This window comes from Mesoplodon bidens (genome assembly GCF_964165515.1).
Source record: "Mesoplodon bidens genome assembly, chromosome: 6".
Taxonomy (NCBI): domain Eukaryota; kingdom Metazoa; phylum Chordata; class Mammalia; order Artiodactyla; family Ziphiidae; genus Mesoplodon; species Mesoplodon bidens.
In genome coordinates this window covers 71,082,839-71,110,023 of record NC_138162.1, presented here as the reverse complement: position 1 = coordinate 71,110,023, position 27,185 = coordinate 71,082,839, and the positions used below count along the sequence as shown (strand labels likewise).

At 40.9% G+C, this 27,185-nt stretch overlaps 1 protein-coding gene and 1 pseudogene across 5 annotated transcripts in view; both read left to right on the top strand.

The window, feature by feature from the left end:
* KDM4C (lysine demethylase 4C) overlaps positions 1–27,185 on the top strand; it is a 398,973-nt gene that overhangs the window by 266,226 nt on the left and 105,562 nt on the right. The window lies entirely within an intron of this gene.
* LOC308618777 (protein SET-like) lies at positions 19,754–26,381 on the top strand (annotated as a pseudogene). Its single transcript has 3 exons — positions 19,754–19,887; positions 24,282–24,502; positions 24,759–26,381. The product of its transcript is annotated as a protein SET-like (transcript).

The window sequence follows — 27,185 nt, the reverse complement described above, 5'->3', positions numbered from 1 at the left end:
ACAGAGACTAGATCCTATTGCAAGCTGTCAATTTTGTATATTGCTGTAATACCAAACCATAAAATCTTTTGAGTAAAATGGAAAATGTCAGATGGGCATGACTACAAATAATATACTTTCTGAAGGCTGTAGATGTCTATAGGAGAAACTGTGTAAATGCATGAAATATTATCTTGTTACTATGGATTTTTCTTTATCTGACGAGAGAAAACTGTGAGGCGAAAGGAAATTGATTGGAGCCTTTAAATTTTTTAGTTTTGAACTCATTTTTCCTGAGGACTAATTTTAAAAACATTATTAAATAGATAAGTAGAACTTCAGATAATTCATGATTAAAAGAGTATAGTGCGAGGGGCTTCCCTGGTGGCGCAGTGGTTGAGAGTTCGCCTGCCAATACAGGGGACACGGGTTCGTGCCCCGGTCTGGGAGGATCCCACGTGCCGCGGAGCGGCTGGGCCCGTGAACCATGGCCGCTGAGCCTGCGCGTCCGGAGCCTGTGCTCCGCAACAGGAGAGGCCACAACAGTGAGAGGCCCGCGTACCGCAAAAAAAAAAAAAAAAAAAAAAAAAAAAAGACTATAGTGCGAGAGTCATCTCGTTTTTTAGCTTACATTGCTGAATGGTCCATTTTTTTTCTGATCTTGTCTGTGTGAGTGGTGATTACTGATGGATCTTTTAATTGAGTGAGTTGGGGTCAGGGTTCCAGAGATGGGGTCACCCCTTTCATTCCAACATCGACTGAGTCAATACCAACAAATGCTTGCCAAACTGAGACAGCTGCTAGATGGCTCTAAACAATCCATAGGGTTTTGCTTGGTCCACAGTGATTGACAGCAGAGAGGTTATAGTTTTTGAAAGGTACAGTCATTATTGTAAAACAGTGGGTCCATAATTATTTATTTTTCTAATATTTTAGTATAAATTATTTATCCCCTTGGAAGCGGCTTTTAAAAATCAACAAAAAGGTTACATATAAAGTGACAATCTTTTCATACTTGTAATTAATGTAATGTAAGTCAGTGTGGTATATTTTAGGCATGTTCCCACAATTTAGTGATGTCATTTTCTAAGATGAGCTCATAGATACAGGTACCAGCCCAGTTTGCATTTATTGATTTAAATATCAAGTGTTCTGTGCATTCATCTGTATTGCCCTTTGGGTCATGAATTCTAAGCCTCTGCTACATTGAGATTTGAGTGTGCAGGCTCTGGACTAAGACTGTTGGAGTCCTGCGTCCACCACTTAAGCAACCTTGGCCATGCAGCTTAACCTTTCAGAACCTCATCTGTAAACCAGGGTGGTTGTGAGGATGACATGGTGCAATGATGCAATGCATCATCGGCGAATGATGCAACCCCTTGCCGCATAAATCTCTGTATACTGCCTTTTGGCCAGTTAGGATTGGAGTGGATAGATATTTATAAGGAGGGAGTAGGTTCTTTTTGTTGTTGTTGTTACGTGGGCCTCTCACTGTTGTAGACTCTCCCCTTGCGGAGCACAGGCTCCGGACGCACAGGCTCAGCGGCCATGGCTCACGGGCCTAGCCGCTCCGCGGCATGTGGGATCTTCCCAGACCGGGGCACGAACCCGTGTCCCCTGCATCGGCAGGCGGACTCTCAACCACTGCGCCACCAGGGAAGCCCTGGGAGTAGGTTCTTTGTGCTATCTCATTTGTTCATCCATTTGCTCAATAAATAATTTCTTTAGGACTTGCTGTGTGGTTAGGTGATAGATGTGTGTCATTTCTGATTTTATAGATATTACAGAATAATGGAAGTTATTGAAAATTAGATAAGCAACTACAAAGCAGCATGAAAAGTTCTACTGTAGTAAAAATCCAGAATGCAGTGAAGGATCTTACTCAGTTTGGGGTATGAGGGCAGTAAAGGGGTGTAGAAAAGCTTCCTGGAAGAAGCAGTGCCTAATAATGCCTTGTCTGAGACCTGAAGGATGAGAAGAGGGCACTGGAGGAGCGGTCAGGACAAGGAACAGGATGCTCGGTATCCTGGAAGTGGCAGGGAACTGTAAGGTCTAGGAAATGAAATTTCAGCAGCGCTGGAGCATGAGGTATGAGGAGGGAGAGATGAGTCTTGAGAAGGGGAAGCCTCAGATGATGTAGCACCGTGCTGTCCAGTACGGTAGCCTCTGGCCACTGACGGTACTGAGCACTTGGGATGTGGTTTGTGTTACTGAAGAGCTGAACTTAGGATTTTATTTAATTTCAGTAAGCTAAGTTAAAAAATGGAAGCAGCATAAACACATGAAGTACAGCTGTAGTTTTGGTAGGTCCACGTTTTACATTTCAAACACCCTTGAAAATTGAGCGTCCAAATTGAGATATATGTAAGTATAAATACACAGCAGATTTCAAAGACTTACTATGAAAAAAAAAGAATGTGAACTATCTCATTAATAATTTTTATATTGGTTACATGTCAAAATGATAATATTTTGGATTTGTTAAGACGTATTGATGTATTATTAAAATCAATTTCACATGTCTTTTTTATTGCGATTATGTATACTTAACATAAAATGTATCATTTTAGTTATTTTTAGGTGTGCAATTCCATGTTGTACAGTGGCATTAAGTATATTCACATTGTTGTGCAACCATCATGCCCCTCTATCACCAGAACTTTTTTATCTTTCCAAACAGAAGCTCTGTACTCATTGAACAGTAACTCCCTGTTCTCTCCTTCCTCACCTGTGGCACAGGTGTCTCCTAAAAAATTAAAAATTGCACATGTGACTTGCATTTTATTTCTACTGGACAGTGACATTCTAGAGGACTTTGTACTCTATCCCAAACAGGTGGAAGAACCTTTAATGCCCATTAAGCAGTGGAATAATATGATCAGATTTGTGTTTCAGAAGGGTGTTGTGCTTCTGGTGGGGAGAACGTATTCAAGAGGGTAGGACTGGAGGCAGAGAGGCCAGTTTCAGTAATCATGTGAAAGATGATTTTGGTGTGAACCTGGGATGGAGATAAGTGAACTGATCATAGGCGGGGTTGCCTTGGACTAGGTGTGGAGGGAGCTGGGGTTCTGGCATAAGCAGCCAGGGGACTGGTCATGCCATGCACAGGGCTCGTCATCGCTGGAAGGGGACGGGGTTGAGGGGGAAGTACACCTGGACATACTTAACTTGGGGTCCTTGTAGTCCAGCTGGGTGTAGCACAGGGGAAACATGTGCCAGAATTCTACTTCTCATGGGTATGTAGCTATTTACCAGCTGCTCTTAGGTTGTTAGGACTAGAAGCATATGAAGTTCAGTAACTACTACTGGTCAGAAATTCAGGAACAGTGAGCAACTGTGCTTTGTATGGATGTGAATTTGGTTTGTGGTAATATTGTATCTGCCTCTCTGTACTCTTTCTGAAGTTGTAATAATCAGGTAAAACAGTGTTAGCCTTGGGAGTTTGATTTCTGTCTTCTCTCAGAGCAAAAGAAATGAAGAACATTGAAAATGGAAACTAAACCTATAGAAATGGAATAGTTTGATCTGCAAAAAAATGAGCAAGAAGGAAAGTCCAAGTTTCTCATGAAAGATAAATGTGTCCTGCAACTGGTAAAAACACAGCCTACGTGGGGATATCGTTGCCAGGATGAGTGGCCTCAGGGGAAAGGGGATTTGCAGTAAGAATCACGAGGGTTTGCACAGACTCATGAGGAGGTGTTCATTTCAGAATGGCCTTTCCTTTTAATTTCAGTTGAATTTTAGTTTAAAAGCATCTTTTCACTAATAGTTTTTGAGATAAAACTGCCTTTAGGATCAAATTTTAAATCGTAGATATTTTTATTTTCTGTTCAGAATATAAAATGCATTCCATCTTTCTTTAGTAACAAAATACTTTACTTTAAATAAATGGAAAAAATAGTCAAATTGACCACTTTTCATTATAGGAATAGTGCTTAAGGTTAATTAAAACTTTCAAGATTTTTTTCTTAGAGCTATCTGTTCATAATTGATTTTTAAAATTCATCAATTTTAAACACTTATTTTCTTTGGACAAAGCAAAAAGATTGTGAAATCTCTTCACTAAATGGCAGATATTTTTCAGTAAAAGAATCATTACATCCTGGCAAAGGTATAATTTTAATAGACTAATGAGCTTTCTGACCAGAGCTGACTGAGCCTCATCTGATTTTTACAATGATAAATTGGCTGTGTCAAAATTTGCAATCTAGTCTGGTGAAATATTTAACTATGAAAGTTTAATTCTCATTTTTTATTTATGAAAGCAGTGGTAGTGTCATATCAGCTTGTAATATGCTGGCCATTTGGTATGATTTATTTCAATGAGTGTCACTTGTTGATGTGTTTAGTGGTTGTTGACCCATATTTAATTCTAAAAACTCTAAGTGGTGTGAAATGTAATAAGTCAGCCACTGTACTTAAAAAAAAAAAAAAAACAAATCATGATCCACAGATCTATTCAGTTGTCTTTTCCCGGCTGTAATGATGTCACAGCTTTATATTTGACAGCTGTTGATGCGGGGGCACTGAATGAGTAACAGCTTTCTTTACAATTGCAGGGATCTACTTAGAGTAATTTCTACCACAAAACATATACTTGAAATGTCATAAAATCATCTTTCATTAGTTCATTTGGGGATTCCAGCTTGTCGTCATTTTAAAGGTTTTGAGGAAACTTGCAGAATAAAGAGCATTTCTTTCATTTATCAATATTTTTATTCAGTAAAGACTTATGGAAGTGATCATAGTGTTTGGTGCCTGGTGACAAGTGGCATTAGGTGGACAGGGTCATCCCTCTTGTGAGGTTTATATTCTGGAAGAATTTAGATACAGATCTTCCAAGAATGTCATTTGTGTTTTTGGTTGTTTTGGAAGGCAGACAGGAAGGGCTAGATTAAAGCATTCTTCTAAGGCATTTCTTTGCAGAGAGGTATAATAAGCATTTCTGTCTCCTAATGTCAGGGTATTTATCTAGTGTAGATAATTTCTAACAAATAGGTTAAAATATCAAAAGAAAACATTTTTTCAGATACTATGAAATTAGTTTGATATCATTTTATAAATAATAATAAGCATCTTCAAAAAACAAAAAATTTTAAATGGTGATATATTGTTAACATAAAATTTCAAATTATTCATAACTTACAACAAAATGAAATATCTTATGAACATTCATAATAATGAAACATTCTTCATAATATGTACTGTTTCAAATACCATGTCTTGGATTTTTTTTCTTTAAAGAATTGAGTTATTGTGTTATTACTTCTTTTATAATACACAATAAAAGGTATAAACTCATACTGCTGCAGAAATTTGCTGTAAAATTTCTCAAGGAAGAGGCTGTCCAGAGAAAATTATCCTCTGGTATTATCCTTTTCTTATGTTTCTCAAAGCAGTTCATAAACATTTTTCAAATAATAATATAGCATTACAGAACATTTTAGTTGGCAGGTCAACTTAGAACTAAGGGGGAGATCAGTGGCCCAAATGTTTTTAGAAACAACGATCAAATTTAAATACTTCTAATTCTCAAGTACCATTTCTCTAAGAATCCCTTTCCATAATTAGAAAATGAAGAAGCCAGCAACAGGAAAATAACTGCTTTTCCTGGCAGGCCCAGCAGCTAATATATGTGCATTTTCAGCCTTCTCATTTTGACAGGGGCAATCACCATTTAATTTCAAAATTCCCTTTATCTTAGTGATAGCCTTAGAACTATTGAGTCTCCCTTTCCTGTCTGTGACAGTATTACTGTTTCTGTGCTCTTCGCCACACACTGATTTGGTAGCCCTGCCCTGCAGCTATGGCACCGTCGCAAAGTACATTCTGCATAGATAAGACATGACAGCCTTTTAACCTCAGCTTGCTGTGTGTGCAGAGGGTGACAGCCCACCTGCACTGGGGAAAGCAAACAAGCAAGCATGATGTGTTCATCTTAATCACATTCTATTTCTCTCAGAGACATTCCAAGAAAATGACAGGCCAAGCTCAGAGTTCAGGTTATCAGCCTGAGACATATGAGGCGCAGGGCATCTCCACAGCAGATAAGGCTAAACTGTACTATTGAACTTTGACTTGTTTATTTAAAGTTAGAATTTTAATATATAGATCCTATAAGGTTCTTGTTCCTTATTTTAAAATTTTATTTTCAAAGACCTGTTATTTTAGTTATAAAAGCAATGCCTGCCATAAATTTTTTTTTTAAATTGAGGTGTATAAAATACAAAATGAAATCATCTCTAGCTTCATGCCATTCCACAGAAGTGGTCATGTTTAACATATTGGAGTAATGATTCCTGACTTTTTTCCATGGAGGAAACAGCTTGGAAGGAAGCTTTATCATACTGTGTTATAATTAAGAGAGTGTTTCAGTAGCATAGTATATATGTATGATACTCAGACACATATACATAAATCTGTTTTATAAAAATATCAACCCTGTCTTAAGGGTAGGCATGTTTTTCCTTTCCTTTGGTCTTATTATGAACCTACCAGCATTCATGACGCTTCACACACCTTTGCTTATGTCACTCACTCAGAAATTTTTCAGGCTGCATTTTTAAAGTTTTTTTTTTTTTTTTTTGCGGTACGCGGGCTTCTCACTGTTGTGGCCTCTCCCATTGCAGAGCATAGGCTCCAGACACACAGGCTCAGTGGCTATGGCTCACGGGCCCAGCCGCTCCACGGCATGTGGGATCTTCCCGGTCCGGGGCACGAACCCGTGTCCCCTGCATCGGCAGGCGGACTCTCAACCACTGCGCCACCAGGGAAGCCCTGGTTTTTTTTTTTTTTTTTTTTTTTTTTTTTGAATAGAACTTAATCACCTGAACTGCATAAAGGTAGTGCTGAGTGGTCCTCAGGCGTGTCATTTGCTGCAAGTGTAAAAGCATCTGAATGCAATAATAAAGCATATGAGTGTTGGGGCCTGACAACTTGGGTTCATGTCTCAGCTCTGCCACATACCAATTACTTAAGAATATGTCATCCTCTTTGGAAGTCTGTCCTTGATCTTCATGACAGCTGTCTTTGATATCCCTTCTCTCTCTTTGGCCTCTTGGTCTCAGGTTTCTTTGCAGGTTCCTCTTCCTTTGTCTGACTCTTGAATGTTTACGTCCCCCCAGTTTCTATCTGAGGCTCTTTGCTCACTCTTTGCATTCTCAGTAACAATTTGTAAAGTTAGAATCACAATAATAGTACTTTCTTTTGTTGTTGTGAGTTTCAAATAAGATAAGGCATCTAGAGTACTTCACCCAGTGCCTGGCCATAGTAAGTGCTCAATAAATGTTCCTTCTTATTGTTGTGATTATAAGTACACTACCCTAGTAATACCATTACAATAACAATGATATGAAAATAAAGCAATAATATATAATTAATTAATTAATAATGTAAATTAATAAATAAATAATATTAAGTTTGTTTTAAAGTTTACTTTTATCGCTTGGAACATTTTCTCATATATAAAATATTACAAATAATTAAGTATCAATAAAGTTCACAAATGTTTAATTTTTTTAAAAAACTCTTGATTTTTAAATAATTACAGATTCGCTAGAAGTTGTGAAGGTAGTATAGAGATTCTTGTGTGCCCTTCACCCAGTTTCCCTTATTGGTTACATGTTATATAGCTACAGAACAATATCAAAACCAGAAATTGACATTGGTACAATATGTGCCTTTAGTTCTATGTAATCTTATCACATTTATAGCTGTCATTTTATTGCAAGGAAATGTGGTTCTGCAGAAACGGTTAAAAGGGAGGTAAAACAAAAGTAGCAGCAATGTATATGGTTTATAGCATGTGTAAAAGAGCTCTATTAAAACTGTGCAAAAATTTGATCTTACCCTTCACCAGAGGACAGAATGCTTGATGACATTATTCATTAGGTAAAGCAAGTAAAACCACAATGTGGTGCCACTACATATCTGTGGAATAGTTAAAAATCAATGAGACTGACAATACCAATGCTGCTATGTAGCAGCTGGAACCCTCCTTCATTGCTGGTGGGAATGCAAAATGGTACAGCCATGTTGGAAACAGTTTGGTAGTTTCATATTAAGGTACATGTACAATTTACCATACCATCCATTAATCCCACTCCTAGGAATTTATCTCAGGAATGAAAATTTATGTTCACACAAAAATTTGTAAGAGTTATAGTGGCTTGTTCATAACCACCCAAATCTAGAAAGAACCCAGTGTTTTTCTTTTTTTATTTATTTTTATTTTTTTATTAAGTATAGTTGATTTACAATATTGTGTTAATTTCTGCTGTACAGCAAAGTGACTCAGTTATACACATATATACATTCTTTTCTATATTCTTTTCCTTTATGGTTTATCCCAGGAGATTGGATATGATTCCCTGTGCTTATTCAGTGGGACCTTGTTTATCCACTCTAAATGTAATAGTTTGCATCTATTAACCCCAAACTCCCAGTCCATCCCTCCGCCTTCAACCCAATGTTTTTCAGCTGATGACTGAATTAACAAACCATGGTATACCCATACAGTGTAATACTTCTCAGTAGGAACAAGCTACTGATACCATCAACATGGATGACTTTTAAATGCATCACGCTAAAAGAAGCCTGACTCAAAAGGCTCCATACTGCATAATTCCATTCATATTGTACTCTCGTGAAAAATAAACCTTTGAGGGCAGAATCCAGATTAGTGCCAGGGACCATGCCGGGTGGAGAGGCTGACTGCAGAGGGAACAAGGGAATTTTTTGTGCTGGTGGAACTGTTGTATATCTTAGTTGTGGTGGAGGTTGTGTGACTGTATTCTTTTGTCGAAATTTGTGGAAGTGTACACATTAAAGGGTGACTTTTATTACATGTTAATTACGTCGCAATTAAAACATTAAGTATAAAACCATATATATTTTTTTCACAAACACACACACACACACACACACACACTGTATTTTATTTTTACAAGAGATAAATAAACTGACACCAAGCATTGTAAATGGATGACCACAACATAAGCAACAACGATTGCAATTACCAAACACGAAACACACTCATACTATGTCATAATATTGACATTCAGTCCAGTAATCCTCCACTGTAACAGCGCCTTTACTTTGCAGTGAAAATTGATCTGTATATTTTTTGCCTATGAGTCCTTCTGGGATTTTTTCTTTTTATTCAAACAGAAAGTCACAAAAATTACAATCATCCTCATCAGTTCACTCAGTCCCATGTTATTAATTTTTTTTGTATCTTGATCTTTTGTTAGCACTTTTGTGAATTCATCAGTTTTCCATTAGAGTTCTGAAAATGCTTATTCATTCAGTTCAGCAGTATAGTCAGTTACCAGAAACCTGTACTTGTCAGAGTCTTCTCCATGAATTCCTTGAAGATGAAACCCTTATTTATTTATTTATTTTTATTTATTTTTTTGCTGTGTTGGGTCTTCGTTTCTGCGCGAGGGCTTTCTCTAGTTGCGGCAAGGGGGGCCACTCTTCATCACGGTGTGCAGGCCTCTCACTATTGTGGCCTCTCTTGTTTGCAGAGCACAGGCTCCAGACCTGCAGGCTCAGTAGCTGTGGCTCACGGGCCTAGTCGCTCCGTGGCATGTGGGATCCTCCCAGACCAGGGCTTGAACCCGTGTCCCCTGCAATGGCAGGCAGATTCTCAACCACTGCGCCACCAGGGAAGCCCCGAAACCCTTTTATAGGAACATTTTTGCAAAAGCATCAGAGTACACCCAGAACTGTCTGTAAATGACAAAAGACTTAAAAAGGACCACGGTTAAAGATTTGATGAAAGTTCATAATAATGCAATTGACAAGGAAATTTAGTTATTTCTGAGATATACATTTTAAAATAATAACTAGAATTATGACTTATAACATTATACCAGAACATATAAGATTTTTAGAAATTTCATGTAATGTCTGAAACATTTATATTAACATATTTCCATACAAATAACCCAAAGAAAGTTTAGTATTAGTTGTTTTGTTTGTTTGTTTGTTTATACTGCATGTTCTTACTAGTCATCAGTTTTATGCACATCAGTGTATACATGTCAATCCAAATCGCCCAATTCAGCACACCACCATCCCCACCCCACCACGGTTTTCCCCCCTTCGTATCCATACGTCTGTTCTCTACATCTGTGTCTCAACTTCTGCCCTGCAAACCGGTTCATCTGTACCATTTTTCTAGGTTCCACATACATGCGTTAATATACGATATTTGTTTTTCTCTTTATGACTTACTTTACTCTGTATGACAGTCTCTAGGTCTATCCACGTCTCAACAAATGACTCAATTTCTTTCCTTTTATGGCTGAGTAATATTCCATTGTATATATGTACCACAACTTCTTTATCCATTCGTCTGTCGATGGGCATTTAGGTTGCTTCCATGACCTGGCTATTGTAAATAGTACTGCAATGAACATTGGGGTGCATGTGTCTTTTTGAATTATGGTATTCTCTGGGTATATGCCCAGTAGTGGGATTGCTGGATCATATGGTAATTCTATTTTTAGGAACCTCCATACTGTTCTCCATGCTGTATCAATTTACATTCCCACCAACAGTGCAAGAGGGTTCCCTTTTCTCCACACCCTCTCCAGCATTTGTTGTTTGTAGATTTTCTGATGATGCCCATTCTAACTGGTGTGAGGTGATACCTCATTGTAGTTTTGATTTGCATTTCTCTAATAATTAGTGATGTTGAGCAGCTTTTCATGTGCTTCTTGGCCATCTGTATGTCTTCTTTTGAGAAATGTCTATTTAGGTCTTCTGCCCATTTTTGGATTGGCTTGTAAAACCATATTTTTAATGTTACTAGATTGACTATGGATGCTAATGAGAGCTCAGTGGTATGGGGAGAGGGGAAATGTGGTGAAGAAAACTGGGAGGAGAGGAAGTGAAAGGAAAGAATGTGGGTGGCAGAAGAAAGGGGAGTGTTTGGGGAAGTGAGAACTGGAGTCCATGACGGCCCACATCCCAGGCCACAGAAAGATGTCCACGCCTTCCGCTCTAAAGGCTTTTCACATAAATCTCCCTCCATTCAGAAAGTTCTGATCTCAGGTTGCTATTTCCGTAGCTGAAATCTTACTGCCAAAATCAGTCCTGAGAAAGGTATTAATTTTAGTTCCTCCTGCTTCGTCATAATAATCATTATCTCATTGAGGGTTAAATGAGATATTTGTTACATTTGCACAATGGCTGGCACTGAATAAGTTTCAATAGTTAGCTGTCATGAAGTGATGAGGTCAACTTTTATTTAATAGATGAGAAATCAGAGGTTTAAAATGGTTATGTTTTATAGATTATAACTGAAGGGCTATGTTAAACCTGGCCTCCTGACCCAACTCCCATGCTCTTTCCTACTAAATTATATTCACCTTGGAGTCAGGTAGCTTTCTGATCTTCCCAAAGGCTGAAAACAAACACTGATGTGCAAAAGTTAAATGTTTGCAGGATTTTCCATGAAAACCATCTTCACATTTCAGGTATATTATCTGGTTTTCATTTTTTTCTGTTTTCCATTTCAGAGGACTTTAAATGTGTGCAGTAGTATAAGATGATGTCTGGGTTATTTAAGTCCTTGGGAGAAATAGGTTGCAAGAGAGTGGGGGAAGTATTCTTAAATTAAGTGTAAAAATATTCTCACACAGTGCCATTAGCCTTGCAGGGCCCGTCAACCTCCAGTTCACTCTTGCCTGGTGTCAGATGTGTTGGAAGGCTTTGACAAACAGTTGATATGCCAGAGACAGCTAAAAGCCTCAGAGAGGTGCATAGAGACATAAATCTATCATCTAAATAAACTCCACTAGTGGCAGGTGTCTCAGAACTCTAACTCACGGTGATGTGGGCACATGGGTTTTGTTAACCAGAAACAACATTTTAACACTGACAGCTTCTAAAAAAGACAGCTCTAGGTAGGAATTTACTATCTGCAGAACTGCAAACTAATCTTGCCTTCAAATGAAAAGGTTGTAGTGCAGCTCACTTCATAAGAGCGGAGAAAGATGTCATTGTTGCGTTTATTTCCTAACATCTGAATCTTTTAATGCATAAGCAATTTTTATATCCATTGTTCTTGAAACTTGACCAGAATGAAAACTTTGTTTATGGAAAGTTATGCACAATTAAGGTTTGACTACTTTATTTTTATGCTTGTGAGCAAGTCTTGGAAAAGTCCGCAGTAATTTTCTTTTGAGGTTTATTGGTTTTTAAAAATGCTTTTATACATTTCTTTTTATCTCTATTTTCTTTTTCTTTTTTCTTTTTCATGGAAAGGCATTTTATTTTAAATACAGCAGTGTGTACATGTCAATCCCACACTCCCAGTCTATCCCTACCCACCACCCACCCTCCACCGCCCTTTCCTCCTGGTAACCATAAGTTTGTTCTCTGTCTGTGAGTCTGTTTCTGTTTTGTAAATAAGTTCGTTTGTATCATTTTTTTTAGATTCCACATATAAGCGATTATTACCTTTATATTATAAAACAATTCTGGTTCTTCTGAAGCATGCCAGGCACTGTATTAAACTCAACATTAACATTTCACCTGTCCACCCTTTGTAATTTTTGAGAATAACCTTAAAAGGCCAGATCATTGTAGTTAGTAGTTCTGCTGAGACTTCTGTGGCTGTTGTCTAAGGCATTAGTGAGTGAGCCTAGCTGACCATCTAGTGTCGACATGTAGACACAACCTTGTCACCTCTGTATGTCAGAACACATGTTATGTTCTACCTGGAGAGGTATGTGCTCTATTGCTTCTCATGAATTTGGGAGTTTACAGAGGTCTTAGAACCTCTGACAAAATCTTCTACCATACATGGTGAATGGGTGATTTGCATCCTTGAGGATGATGGTCTCCTTCCTTTTTATATATGAGGTGGTCAACAGAATCCCCCCTTTCTTGAGCAAAAAAAGGGATATGAAACAATTTTCTCCTCAAGCACACCCTGGAGGAAAGCACCCCAGCTGTGATGGGTGAGCATGATATGGAATGAGCAGATGGTCAGCCAAACAACTCTATATTCAGGTGCCTTGTCAGTGTCCCCCAAAACAGATCCCAGAGCTTAATACCTCTTTGCATGTAGGAAGTTACTTATAATTCTTTCTGTGTATGCTGAATTTTTTAATACTTTAGTAAAAGATTCAGCTGACCTGTTCAGTTGGTTTGACCTGACTTATCAGGATGGATAAGCTAGCTGCTGGAGAAATTAAAGAGATGACTTTTCTCTTAGAAATTTTATTTAGTCTTTTTGAAAGTTTTTTATTTGGGGGATAAATTAAATCTTGGGGGCAGTGATTTGTCTTGTTAGTATTCTTAAAATAAGTCAACCCTCACTTGTCCCCACTCATGGAAATGTGCAGTTAGCAACACAGCCTGTGGGATGGAACTGACATCTACCATGTGTGTACCCTGCACTGGGTGCTGTGCCACTGCCATCATGTGCATCACCCTTGGTCCTCAACAGTTCTGCATGTGTTTAGGATTTCAGTCCCCTCTTTGCCATGCCTGTTGTGGGCACCCTACTGAAATGAAAAACAGTAAAAACAGCAACAACAAAAGCCCAAAGTTCTTGCTTTCATAACATTTTATGCTAAACATTATTCCAGCCCATTTTTACTGGAAATTCAGATGGTTTTCAGGAAATTGAGATATATGACTATTCATTTAAGATATACATGGGGGAAGTGGTTGAGCTGGGATTAAATTGATCTGTATCACACTAAAGCCCTTGCTGTTTGCATTAAAATTCATTAATGTCTGGCATATTAGACTTTTGAAACTTAGAATATACTGAATTTTTTAGGGTAGGCTAGGAATCTAGACACAGAACAACAATAATAATGAAGGCTCACTGTGAAAACTGCAGTTTAGTAGGAAGTAGACAGTTGTGTGGGCACCCCACCCCCAATATCTTGTTTAAGATGGTTCTCATTCTAGATGGGAATAGTCAGCATCATCTCTAGGATGGGGACACAATAGCCTGAGCTCCTTCTGGAGTCTAATATCCATGGATTTTTTTCCTAAGATAAAATGTCACCTGTCATTTTCCCCTGGAACTTTAGGACTTTGTGTTCAGTTATTTTAAGATTTGTTTGTTGCCCTAATGTGTGGATAAAGCTACTTCTTTTTATTTCATTCATTCATTTATTTATTTATTTTTGGCTGTGTTGGGTCTTCGTCGCTTCGCGCATGCTTTCTCTAGGTGTGGTGAGCGGGGGCTACTCTTTGTTGCGGTGCGCGGGCTTCTCATTGCCGTGGCTTCTCTTGTTGTGGAGCATGGGCTCTAGGCGCATGGGCTCCAGTAGTTGTGGCACGTGGGCTTCAGTAGTTGTGGCTTTCAGGCTCTAGAGCGCAGGCTCAGTAGTTGTGGCACACGGGCTTAGTTGCTCTGTGGCATGTGGGATCTTCCCGGACCAGGGCTCGAACCCATGTCCCCTGAATTTGCAGGCGGATTCTTAACCACTGCGCCACCAGGGAAGTCCCAAGCTACTTCTTTTGACTAGTGTACTTTCCCTATCCTGGAATTTCTCTTTTCTTTTGTAATTGAGCCTAACATGTATCCTATTATAGCCTGACAAATTGTGATTGGAATCGAAATCTTTACAAGGTGCATTGAGTTAATGGTTTTGGTACATCCTGGGGTCACCTCTCGTAGCATGGAGGCATTTTAATGGGACTCTCAGAAGTCGAGCAGTTAATCCTGCCACACAGCACAGGCCAGAGGCTTGTTTCCTGGGGAATCCACTTTGTATCTCTCAGCCTGACTCCTGCCTTCTGGCAGCACATCAAAGCAGCTGAACATTTTGAGTTTTGGTGCAGCTATCACTCATTCATCAAAGTTCTGTCTGGGTGATACATGTTTTTGAAAACAGATGTGGAAACTGAGGTGACAGACATTGAGAATGGACCTGTTGTTGAAGCTCATATTGTCACACATGCTGTAGAAAGACAGGTTGTTAGCATTCAGAGTGGAGCACCTACAATCTGGTGAATTCAACATGTTGTTTGCATAGCTCTTGGATTAGTCTTTGTGGTTTGATTTGCATTGCTTTGGAGGTAACTAAAAGCTGTCCTCACCCCCACCCCCTGTGCGTGCGCTAAAAAATAGTAAACGTGAAACAGGGTAGCTTACTATATTTTAGTGTTAGCAAGATATACCAATGTTCTTGTGTTGAATATTCTTTTTCATTTTGGCTGCTCTGTGCCAGGCATTATCTAGGTGATCCTACAATAACTCTTTGAGGTTGATATCATTGTTCCCATTTTATATTTGATAAAACCGAGGCTAAGAGGAGTTTGGTAATTTGAGTTTGTTTAGCCACTCAGCTTAATCCCAACCACTGTGCTGCCTGTACTGCTTCTGGAATGTGATGTGGTGCAAAAGTACCAAACGGAGAAAATGATGCTCTGTGACTCACAGGAACACCTTTAAACGGCATCACGACTCCTGAGTCTCTCATTGCTGTGCCCTGGACCCCAGCTGTATGAGAAGTCAGCTCATCAAGGCAACACAGTGTGTGGTCCACATTTTCAGCCAGACCAGTCACTCTAGGGAGAAAAGCGTCTGTACTCAGTGTTCATTTCTGTATCTTGGTCAGATGTCATCCTGAGCCATGGCAGCACATAGGCACGTTCTCACCTTGGGTTTCTCAGGTTCCAAGTAGATACTTGGGCTCAGGGACATCTCAGTATCTTTAGTACAGTTAAAGGAAGAAAAAACTTCTTCAACAGGCCTGTTTAATCCATGTCACTAATAATTTTTTCATAACCATGCTTTGATGAGGAGGAAATTTAAAAGAAATTATGCATACAGAATGTTGCCAATTATTATTATTTTTAATGAACAGGGAAATGACTTGAATGCCATATTGTGGTTGCCTGTGGATGGCAGGATATTGGGTGATTAAAAAGAGTAATTTTATACATACTATTGTGTACTTTGGAGCTTTTCTGCAAGAAGCTTCATATTGCTTGTAAAAAATCAAAGGAAAAAAACGTACAATATAAAATTAGGGGAAATGTTATTTGAACACCTTGGTCTTTTATATGACTTTTTGTCTAGTGACCCCAGTAGGAGGGATATGGGACCAGCTTACGGCAGAGAGAGTGTTCATTGGTTTCCTCCCTTTGTCTTCAACACAGACACCCTGAGTCATCTTCCCTCCCTCCCCCCTCCCCCCCCTTTCTGTCTTTCTTTCTTCCTTTCAATTCTGGACACATTTTTTTCTTAGTAATGTTCAGAATTCCATATTTATTTTCTCCTTAATGGTTCAATATGGAAGGTTCTCTTCTGATGTCTTTGGTAGTAATTTTCAGGGAATCCTTGTTTTGCTTGCTAACTAAGACCAATATCTGTATTTTAAATTATTTTCATCTGTCATTTTAAAAGTATGTAGCTTAAGTAACTCGAATATAAATTGCCTTCACCCTTTTCTAGAGGTTCCATAAGCAAAAAATAAATTTTAAATGTACTGAAATTTCTTTCATTACTTACTATGTTTTTAGTATCCTGAGATCAGTGTATTCTTGTCTGTCAAACCTAATTTCTATGTGTGTTGGCGGTCCCCAAACCACTCCCAGTTTCGGTGATTCACGAGGAAAACTCACAGCACTCAGCATACAGTTGTTCTCACAGCTGTGATTACACCAAGCAAACTCAGCAAAGGGAAAAAAAGGCACATGGGGTAGAGACTGGAGGAAACCAGCTGCAAGCTTCCAGAGTTCTCACCCAGGGAGGCACAGAGTGCTCCTTAATTCCCCCTGGAATGAGTTATGACAATACGTGTAGAATGTTGCCAACCAGAGAGGCTCATTAGAGAGTCGGTGCCCAGAGTTTTTACTCGAAACTGATCACATAGGCACCCTCTGCCTAGCATGTATCACAATTCCAGACTCCCAGAAGGGAAGCAATTGTTCAGCATAAACCATATTGTTTGTACTGTGCAGTCTAGGCACCATGAGCCATTCTTTTCAGGAGATGGAGGGAATTCCCCCGAAATTCAAGTTCCCAGACACCTGCCAGGGGCCAACCTTGTCAGCAGGACTCTCAAAGGATAGCAGTCGCAGGCCTGTTATGTTAATTCCTTTCTACACAACATGCAGTAGAAAGCTAGAATATCCATTTATACCAAAGGCAAAAATAAGTTTGCTGGGGCAAAGAATATGTGCATTAACCTCTTTAAGAGTGACTTTGGACATCTTCCCTCTAGCTCACTTTTCACCTCTGTAAAATGCGCCAATACTTTGCACTTTAGAATTCTGTGATCCTCTATGTTTTCTAATACTTTATACATCAGTGATTCTCAGACTGTGTCCATGTACCCTAGGGTTATGTGAACACTGTCTCAGAGGTACAATGCAGTGATAGTTCTTTGAGGATCAACTTCCAGATCATGGACTTTTGTACATGCTGTTTCCTCATATTGGTGTGGAGGAGAGAGAACCTTGGAAGGAGCTTCTGGTTCTCCTTTCTCACCATCCCTTTTGCTTTACAGAATAAATGAATTACTCTCAGGTAGGTAAACAAAGGGGCAGATTCTGAGGGCAAATGTTCAGAGACCAAAGCAAAGATAGATTAGGTAATAAATGCCGAAGAGAATAACACATTATTTCGCTTAGACCATAAATTTATTGCAAAGGTTGTGACGTTATCTACTAGCTGCTCACTGAAATTCATGGTCTTCTCTTCCTTGGGCCACAGCTAGTCCACGTCACAGCCTCCCTTGCAGGAAGGAGCTCAGCCAAAGGTATGGGAGGAAAATGATGGGTGACTCCCAGGCTTGGCTTCTAAATACCCCCATCTGTCCTCCTCCTTACTGTTTTCTGGAAAGGAGTTGACCCAGAGTGAGACCCCGGAACCCAAACGTTGAGATGGCAGCGCTTTTGTCTGTAAATGACTGTGGAGGAATGTTAGCCCACGGAACTGTTTTTCAGCCCAATACTGTTATGTGAGCCAGAAACAAATTTCTGTTACGTTTAAGTCATTATATCGTTGGACCTATATTTTACCCTAATACACTTAAGATTACCTCTTAGAATTAGAATTCAGAAATGAGGTGCTTGATATGGGGATGCATATTAATACGTTTATTTTATTTTAACAAATGAATTCAGTCTTTTTCTGATAGAAACTAAATCTGTTTTGGCAGATTGGTTTGATAATGAGGACCACCTTTGTCTGTCAGGTTATATATATGGCTGACATTTCACATAAATTTGGCTTAATTTGCAGTCCCAAAGTTTGACAAATATATTTAAAGCACACGTATAATTGTATCCTGGAATTCTATGCTGGAAAAGTGTATCCTTTACTTTTTTTCCCCCAATCTTAAAATTAAAAAATAAAATTAATAAGGGTTAACTTTAACATATGCAAGGAAAGATACAGTTTTCCAAAACTCTTTTGGGGGAATTGTAAGCAAAAACAATTGAAGACTGCTGGTATATAAAAGAGGACTGTTAGCAAGTAGTTTAAATTAGTCTTGGTTGATCTGATTAATTAACAGGCAGTTAGTTATTCACTTGTGTAAATGAGCTAAACCTAAAGCAAACACCAGAGACTAATGCTGCAGCTTGAACAACTTGTACTCTTGTAAGTCTTCCAAATTACCCTCTTAAAATATTTGTATAGATCTCATCAGGCAGGTGAATGGAAAGATTGAGTAAGTGAGCTTCCTGTAAGAAAAGTGTATGCATAGGGGAATTACTTCACTTAGTGTGCCAATAAACCTGAAATTTTATTGTTCCCTCTCCTTTCCTTAATCTCTTTTATGTACTGAGGAGACACATAGGTATGAGATGCACCTCGGGACCTGGGCCAAGTGTTTGTAGGAAAGAAATTGAAGAATAACTAGGTGACTAAAGTGCTAAGGGAAGGACTTAGTCTAACAGAATGCAATTTCCTAAATTTATGATTTGGCAAGCTTGGCACCTGTAGGGTTTTAACTAACTTCAGGGAAACATTCCTACTTGTGCCCCATACAGCATGTCAAACTCACTGCAAGCAAGGAACAGCAGAGTGCAGCCTGAGCATTTGTCCTCTGGGTGGATCAGCTGTAAAGGATCAGAGGCACTCATCACGTCTCACAGGAGGCACTACCCCGTTGACTAAAAGTGCTCCAGGAGTGTGTCTCTGGCATCCATCCACTCTGAAAATGTTGGCAGTCATAAATGCCAGAGTCACTCACACCTGGCATTGCTGTTGAAAAACACTGAACACCCCATGGGTCCAGAGCCTGAAGGGGTTAGGGGGAAATCTGGGAAGTAGAATAACTGCTCTGCATGAGGAAGTATGAAGACAGACCTCTTCGAGTTGATGGAAGGTATCCTCTGTGTTTCTAGCATCTGCAAAACAAGTATCTAAAACCCTGGAGAGGAGTTCAGATGGGCAAACAGTGGAAGGTAGGCCAGGGGCTAGTAAGGAATGGCATGTGTTACCTCAGAAACTCAAGGGACAAGATGAACATCCCCTGTTTCTCGCACTTCTTTAGAAACTGCATGAGAACAGGAACCCAGAGAGCTAATTGCTGGCTAAAGGGGCTTTGTGGGAGGTATTTGGGGGATGATGTTTAAACATTGCCTTCCACTTGGCCTGGCCTACTGCCCTGTGAATGGCATCAAGGTGGCTCTGGGGATGGAGTCATCAAAGTCACACTCCTGAGACCTCCTTCTGGAGACTCTGATTCCTCCAGGGCAGACACCACCATGATCTTCGGCTTTGTATCATCAGAGCCTCATGTGGGGCCAGAGTCTATACCCAGAAAACGTTTAAACGATGAATGAATGGACTGGTTATAAGGTTTCCCTCCAACCTTGCCCACTAAAATGGCACAAAGGGAGGGACTCAGACCAGCATTCCACTAGGACTGGCGTGTGCTCACCTGAGTTTCATTTCAGCCTCCGTAGCAGGTGAGATTCAGGAGGAGTCAGGAGGAGAACCCAGTCAGGCATTGTCACTGACACCGTGATCAAGATAAGACACTAGAGGCATCCCATTTAGAGCGGCTCTGCACACCCTCACTGAGTCTTCCAGAGCCTTGCACTTGAGTCCTCTCTGAGGGTGATGATGGAAAGGATAGTACTTGTTGTGTAGCCATTCGCAGAGACAGAGCTCTGACTGCTTCCTGCCTGTGGGACCCAGAGGGCCTCCATAGGGCTTCGGGCAGTCCTTTCCCTGAAAGAGTCGGCCCCGCTACTGCAGGGAACCTTGTCTGCTGACTTGACACTTCATCTTGAGACTGCTGGGTTGCCACGCTTGGCTCCGGAACTCACACTGCTTTAAAGCTGCTTCCTTGAGGGCAGGAAGATCTACAGGGGATAAAAAATGAAATGGACAATTTTGCCAAGGATTTGCAGTAGCAAAACAGAGAGCTGACAATAGGAACGTTCATTCTTTTCAACAGAATGAGTGATCATGTTGTGTGCAATGAAAGGAAAGTGTCAGAGTTAGGAGAAATGATAAAATAGAGCACCAACCATTAAGGGTTCCTTCCTTATTTAATATTTATATTCCTAGCCATTGTTAGGGTTCCATCTCAAGCAGGGGTGAGACCTGACTGAAGTTCCCTATTGTCTGTTTTCCTGAAGAAGTGCTGCACAGTTTTTAATAATTTATCAAATAAGTAGAGTTCTCTCAGTTCAGCAGTCAGTATGTACTGGACAGTTCAGGAACATTTCCCCCCGTTCCGAGTTGGTATTTTGTACATGTGTTTGTATGTGTGTATTTTATATAAAACACACACATATAAAATATATTTAGTGGGCTTCCCTGGAGGTGCAGTGGTTGAGAGTCCGCCTGCCGATGCAGGGGACACAGGTTCGTGCCCCGGTCCGGGAAGATCCCACATGCCACGGAGCGGCTGGGCCCGTGAGCCATGGCCGCTGAGCCTGTGCATCCGTAGCCTGTGCTCCACAACGGGAGAGGCCACAACAGTGAGAGGCCCACGTATGGCAAAAAAAAAAAAATATATATATATATATATATATATATATATATATATATATATATATATATATATATATATATATATATATATTTAGTATGTGTGGATGTATGCATTTGCATATGTCAGGGGAGAGAGGAGTTGATATTTACTCTGGCTCTGTCTTAACTTTAGCTCAAGATCATCAGAAAGCCTAGATGAGCATTTCTATGCAAAGGGCAGACCATCAGGAGGGATCTTGTCCTGCTTCTGCTGTTGGTGACAAAACCTTAGGCAGGGAATTTAATCTCCAGGTGTCTAATATTATTTGCTACCTGTAAAATGAGATAATCATACCTAACATCCAGAGACATAACGAATCATGAGTTACTGCATGTAAAGTGCCTGAGGCAAATGGAAGTTAACGTTCTTTGTGAGACAGGGCGGTAGCATTTAAACAGTAAAACTGTGGGACAGTTTGTGTTCCTTCTACATCATCCCTTCTCTCAAAAGAAAGATAGGGAGGTCTCTCCACCATACCTCTATGAGAATTTGGGTCCAGATTCTTAAGAGGTTTTTTGTTTGGGAGAAGATTGAAAGAGTAATAGCATTATATGAAGAGAAGACTAAAAAGCTACGAAGAATTGTAGGAAGGATTCAACAGGTAGCTCATGGTGTGCAGGGGCAGAGAGCTACTCAGATTATCACCTTTAGGTTCCTGCAGTCAGGTGCCTAGAGGAGACAAGCCTCTGAGGGACCAAGTATGTGCTGCCATAGAACATTTTAGTGAAGATAAGGAGTTGAATGGAGGTGGTTGGTTGCTTCTAACGCCCTGGGGAACTTAGGGGAAGAAAATAACGAGCTTGGGGCTTTTAATTTAATGTAAGTGGTAATGACCTGTGCTGCTGCTTGCTGAAGCTCTAGGAGCCTCTGCGTGGTGCCACCATCTCTCCGTTCCCATCTGTGAAAACGGCGTGGTTCAGACAGGGACGCTCCCCCAGCCTGGGGCCCAGATTAAAGACCTGCAGCAGAGTCACAGCCAGCATTCCACATGAGCAAGAAACAAACATTTCATGAGGCTTTGGAGATTGTTGCTGCTGGAGCATGAAAGATGACTAATATAAAGTCTGTTAACATATTCTTTTGGAAAATGCTCACATAGTGTCCAATATCAGGACCCACTATGCTCATAGCTTGTTCTTTAAAAATCTTTCCAAGCACTAAGTTCCCATGCAGGTCTCCATTGACCCTTTATAAAGCAACTAACGTAAGTGTTACCCAGGGCCACGACTCTTCCACTTATGAGCTGTGTGATCTTGGTGAAGTTCCTGAACTGCTCTGTGCCTCAGTTTCTACATCTATAAAATGGAAATATTACTATTGCCTATCTCATGGAGTTTAGAGGAGTAAATTAAGTAAATAATGAATAGTATATGTATTACCCTCAAAGCAGTATCCAACATGTAGTAAATATTTATTAAATTTATTTATAAATATTTAATGAGTGTTTACCTTCTTCCAGGTCCTGAGCTGTTACTTATAAGGGCTTATATGTAAGGGCTTATAAGGATGAACCTGAACAAATTGGTTCTAATGTTCTTGGAGCTCTTAGGTCTAGGAAGAGAGATATATTAAAAAATGACTATTTATGAAAAGGAATTGTCCCATGACAATGTCCATCAGGGAGACTAACCTAATTTGGAGGGTCAAGAGTGGATGACCCTGAAGGAATGACATTTAAGAGCTAAAACGTGAGGGAGGTGCAGCCAAGATGAAGGTAGGGATGGTGGGGGGAAGTTATGCAAGTTAAGGGAGTGGTATATTCAAGGTCCTCGAGGCCGGAAGAAACGAGGTGCGTCAGAGAAGAGAAAGGAACCACTGGGGCAGGAGCACTGGAGGACAGAGCTCTGAGCCACGTGGCAGAGGAGAGAGGGATGCCTTTGGGGGCGTCTCAGCCCTGGGTGTGTGATTGTGGGCAAGCTCATCTGCTTCAGCCCTCAGTTTCCTTATTTCTAAGATAAACGATCCTTTCAGTTCTAAAATTCTTACTCTGGGATTTTTCTCACCTTTTCCTGGTTCCAAAAGAGCCAGTGAGGCTGTGCTGAAAGTTGTTTCTAAACAAGTCTAGTTGTATAGGGTGAACTATGGGGAACAACCAGAAAGGGGGGAGGGTAGGCTCTTTCTGGTCTGATGCTTAACCTGACTTTTACATTGTAAAATGCAGAGTCATGACGGCTGACCCTCCAGCAGCTTTGGGTCCTTGGGTGGCATTGCCGTGAAAGCTCCTGCTAGAGGCAGAAAGGCAGGAGTCACGCTTATGCTCCTGCTTCCTCCTCTGCTCGTAGGAGTGTGGGCTTAAACATTTTTTTTCTGTTGTGTTTTTCTTCTCAGACTGCATGGTGAGATAATTTTAGCATTTATAGAAAATGGTGCTCCCCACTGGGCTTATACATTAACCCCTCCTAAGGTGAATGGAGCATGCAGTGGAGGAACTTAATTCTTTTCTCTTTTTCTTTCTTTTATTAGTTTTCATTTTAAAAAGTGATTCACATGTAGTACATTTGAACCCAAGAGCAAGCAGAAAAGTTTTAAAAATTGGTAGATATTTCTGTATCTTAAAACTCCACTGGCCTAATTGTGAATTTCTGAGTTAGGCCACACAAGATTTTTGGTTGTGTGTCCTCTGACATACATTGATTGCTGCAACACCAGCATCAGAATAGTTATCATTCTGTTGAGTAAATATGCCTCTGTCACAGATGGGAACAACTTTAGCCACAGTCTGTGCTGTGTTTCTCAGTGGAAACTTTATAGAAAAGTGAGGCTGGGGGAGATGGGAAAGTTGGGAGAATACACTTTGGGATAGGCTGCTCTGAGAAAGATGCCCACCCTGCTTCTCAGCTCCAGTCCCTCCCTGAGCCAGCTGCCACTCTGCCCTTGGCAAGTAAATGTTGCACTGGGCACTGCTCTCTTCAGCCCTTGCTCCTGACCAAGGTGCTGTCAGAGTGCTCTTCACTTTGATAACTGTAGCTGCTACCAGAAGACCCCTGGGATCGTGAACTATAGGATCAACTGGCAGGCACTTTTTTTTTTTTTTTTTTTTGTGGTACATGGGTCTCTCATTTTTGTGGCCTCTCCCGTTGTGGAGCACAGGCTCTGGACGCACAGGCTCAGCGACCATGGCTCATGGGCCCAGCTGCTCCGTGGCACGTGGGATCTTCCTGGACCAGGGCACAAACCCGTGTCCCCTGCATCGGCAGGTGGACTCTCAACCACTGTGCCACCAGGGAAGCCCTGGCAGGCACTTTTGAACTGATGCCCACGTTCCCGCATATCCTTCCTAAGAGCATGTGCAAGGATAATCCACACTTTTCCCTGAAGTCAATCTGCTCAAGAACAGACCTGCTGTCTACAGGTCTACAGAGTCTCCTGTCCTCCTCCCCCTCACAGCCCATCTCCTACTTGGCTCGCGTCTGTCTCTGATCTTACTGTGGTGCCCTACTTGTGTTGGAAGACTTCTAGCATGTTAAACAGAGGAATGATGCAAAACGCTGGTCTTAGTAAAGTTGAAAAAGGGAATGAATGTAATGACTGGGTAGCAGGTACTTATTTGCAACTCAGGTGGCTCCTTTTCATTACTTTTAGCAAAATTGAAGGACTACCCAAAGGAAGTCAGCTGATAGATAGCGATGGATGGTGGTTGAGAATGTTCAAAAGAACTGAGAAACATTGCTGCAACAGAGCTCCTCCAATCCTATCTGCTTATTAATGTGAATTATTTTTTAAGGAAAAATATAATTAAAATGACACTGGAACTATATCACTAGCAGTGTGTGATATTATCTGTATTTATACAAGCTACTTTAGAAAAATCTTTGTCGGCCGCCCGCCCTCACCGTGAGGAGGATGTGGGAGGAGGAAGCGGCTGGGGAGATCAGCCACGAGCTGGAGCGCAGAGCGTGAGTGAGGGAGCAGAACTGCCTGCCCGCCTGCCACCGCCTCCCCTCCAGGAAGAACAGCAGGAAGCAGTTGAACATATTGATGAAGTACAAAATGAAACAGACAGACTTAATGAACAAGCCAGTGAGGAGATTCTGAAAGTAGAACAGAAATATAACAAACGCCGCCAACCATTTTTTCAGAAGAGGTCGGAATTGATCACCAAAATCCCAAATTTGGGGGGTAACAACATTTGTTAACCATCCACAAGTGTCTACACTGCTTGGGGAGGAGGACGAAGAGGCGCTGTGTTATTTGACAAGAGTCGAAGTGACAGAATTTGAAGATATTAAATCAGGTTACAGAATAGATTTTTATTTTGATGAAAACCCTTACTTCGAAAATAAAGTTCTCTCCAAAGAATTTCATCTGAATGAGAGTGGTGATCCATCTTCAAAGTCCACTGAAATCAAATGGAAATCTGGAAAGGATTTGACAAAACGTTCAAGTCAAACGCAGAATAAAGCCAGCAGGAAGAGACAGCATGAGGAACCAGAAAACTTCGTCACCTGGTTTACTGATCATTCTGATGCAGGTGCAGATGAGTTAGGAGAGGTCATCAAAGATGATATTTGGCCAAATCCATTACAGTACTACTTGGTTCGGGACATGGATGGGGAAGGAGAAGAAGATGATGATGAAGAGGAAGAAGGAAGAAGGATTGGAAGATATTGATGAAGAAGGGGATGAGGATGAAGGGGAAGAAGAGGAAGATGATGATGAGGGGGAGGAAGGAGAGGAAGATGAAGAAGAAGATGACTAATGGAACACTGATGGATTCCAACCTTCCTTTTTTAATTTTCTCCAGTCCCCGGGAGCAAGTTGCAGTCTTTTTTTTTTTTCCTCCTTCTCCTCTTGTGCTCAGTTGCCCTGTTTTTTTTTTTTTTGCAGTACGCGGGCCTCTCACTGTTGTGGCCTCTCCCATTGCAGAGCACAGGCTCCGGACGCGCAGGCTCAGCGGCCATGGCTCATGGGCCCAGCCGCTCCGCGGCATGTGGGATCTTCCTGGACCGGGACGCGAACCCGCGTCCCTTGAATCGGCAGGCGGACTCTCAACCACTGCACCACCAGGGAAGCCCTCAGTTGCCCTGTTTTTGAGGTCTGTTTCCTCCTTTATACCATGACTCACAACTTATCTTGGGGGAAAATACCTTGAGCAGAATTCAGTGGGAAAAGAATCTCTACCCCTTTCTGTTCCAAATTCATTTTTATCCCTTCCTGTCTCAACAAAAACTTTATGGAATCAACACCACCATGCTCTGTGGGAAAAAAGAAAAACCTTCTGCTCCCTTACCTCTGCTGGAAGCTGGAGGGTGCTAGGCTCCTGTGTAGTAGTGCATAGAATTCTAGCTTTTTTCCTCCTTTCTCTGTATATTGGGCTCAGAGATTACCCTGTGTCTCTATGTGAATATGGACAGTTAGCATTTACCAACATGTATCTGTCTACTTTCTCTTGTTTAAAAAAAGAAAAAAAAAAACTTAGGGCTTCCCTGGTGGCGCAGTGGTTGGGAGTCCACCTGCCGATGCAGGGGATGTGGGTTCGTGCCCTGGTCTGGGAGGATCCCACGTGCCGCGGAGCGGCTGGGCCCGTGAGACATGGCCACTGAGCCTGTGCGTCCGGGGCCCGTGCTCCACAGCGGGAGAGGCCCGCGTACCGCAAAAAAAAAAAAAAAAAAAGAAAAGAAAAAAGTCAATACTTAATACAGAGAATTATAACTTTCACAACTTAAGGTTATGATGAGAAATTTTATGTATCTACTTAAAATTACTCAAGGGAGTAAGTACATAGAGTTTCAAGAATTATCTGCTTCTAGTTCGTGAAGGATTTGGGATGTAGGGATTTCCAAATCTGGCTTGGGAATGTGTATTAAAAATACAGATTTCTGGGCTCCTTTTCAGACTTATGAATCAGAAGTTCTAGCTGTGGGGAGGATGGGACTTTATTTTTGACACAATCCTCTGATTCCCAGTGATGCTGATGCAGCCAACCCCAAGACCAGTGTTTGGCCCCTGTGTCCACTTGCTTCTACTTCCAGGCCTGAAGACCCTGCCCTGTCTTCCTAGGAGGGATTCATGAAGCAGGAGGTAACAGACTGCTGTGGAAGTAGTGCAGTGGCAGAGACACAGGTGGGAAGGAGCCACAGAGCCAGAAGTTCCTGAGGTGTCAGCCATGGAATGGGGACCTAGAACTGAAGCCATTCTGTCCATTTACTTTTAGGGGCAGTTCACATTGTCTCCTTAAATCATCTTTGTCTGGCTCATCCTTAGATGTGCCATTTTTTAGCT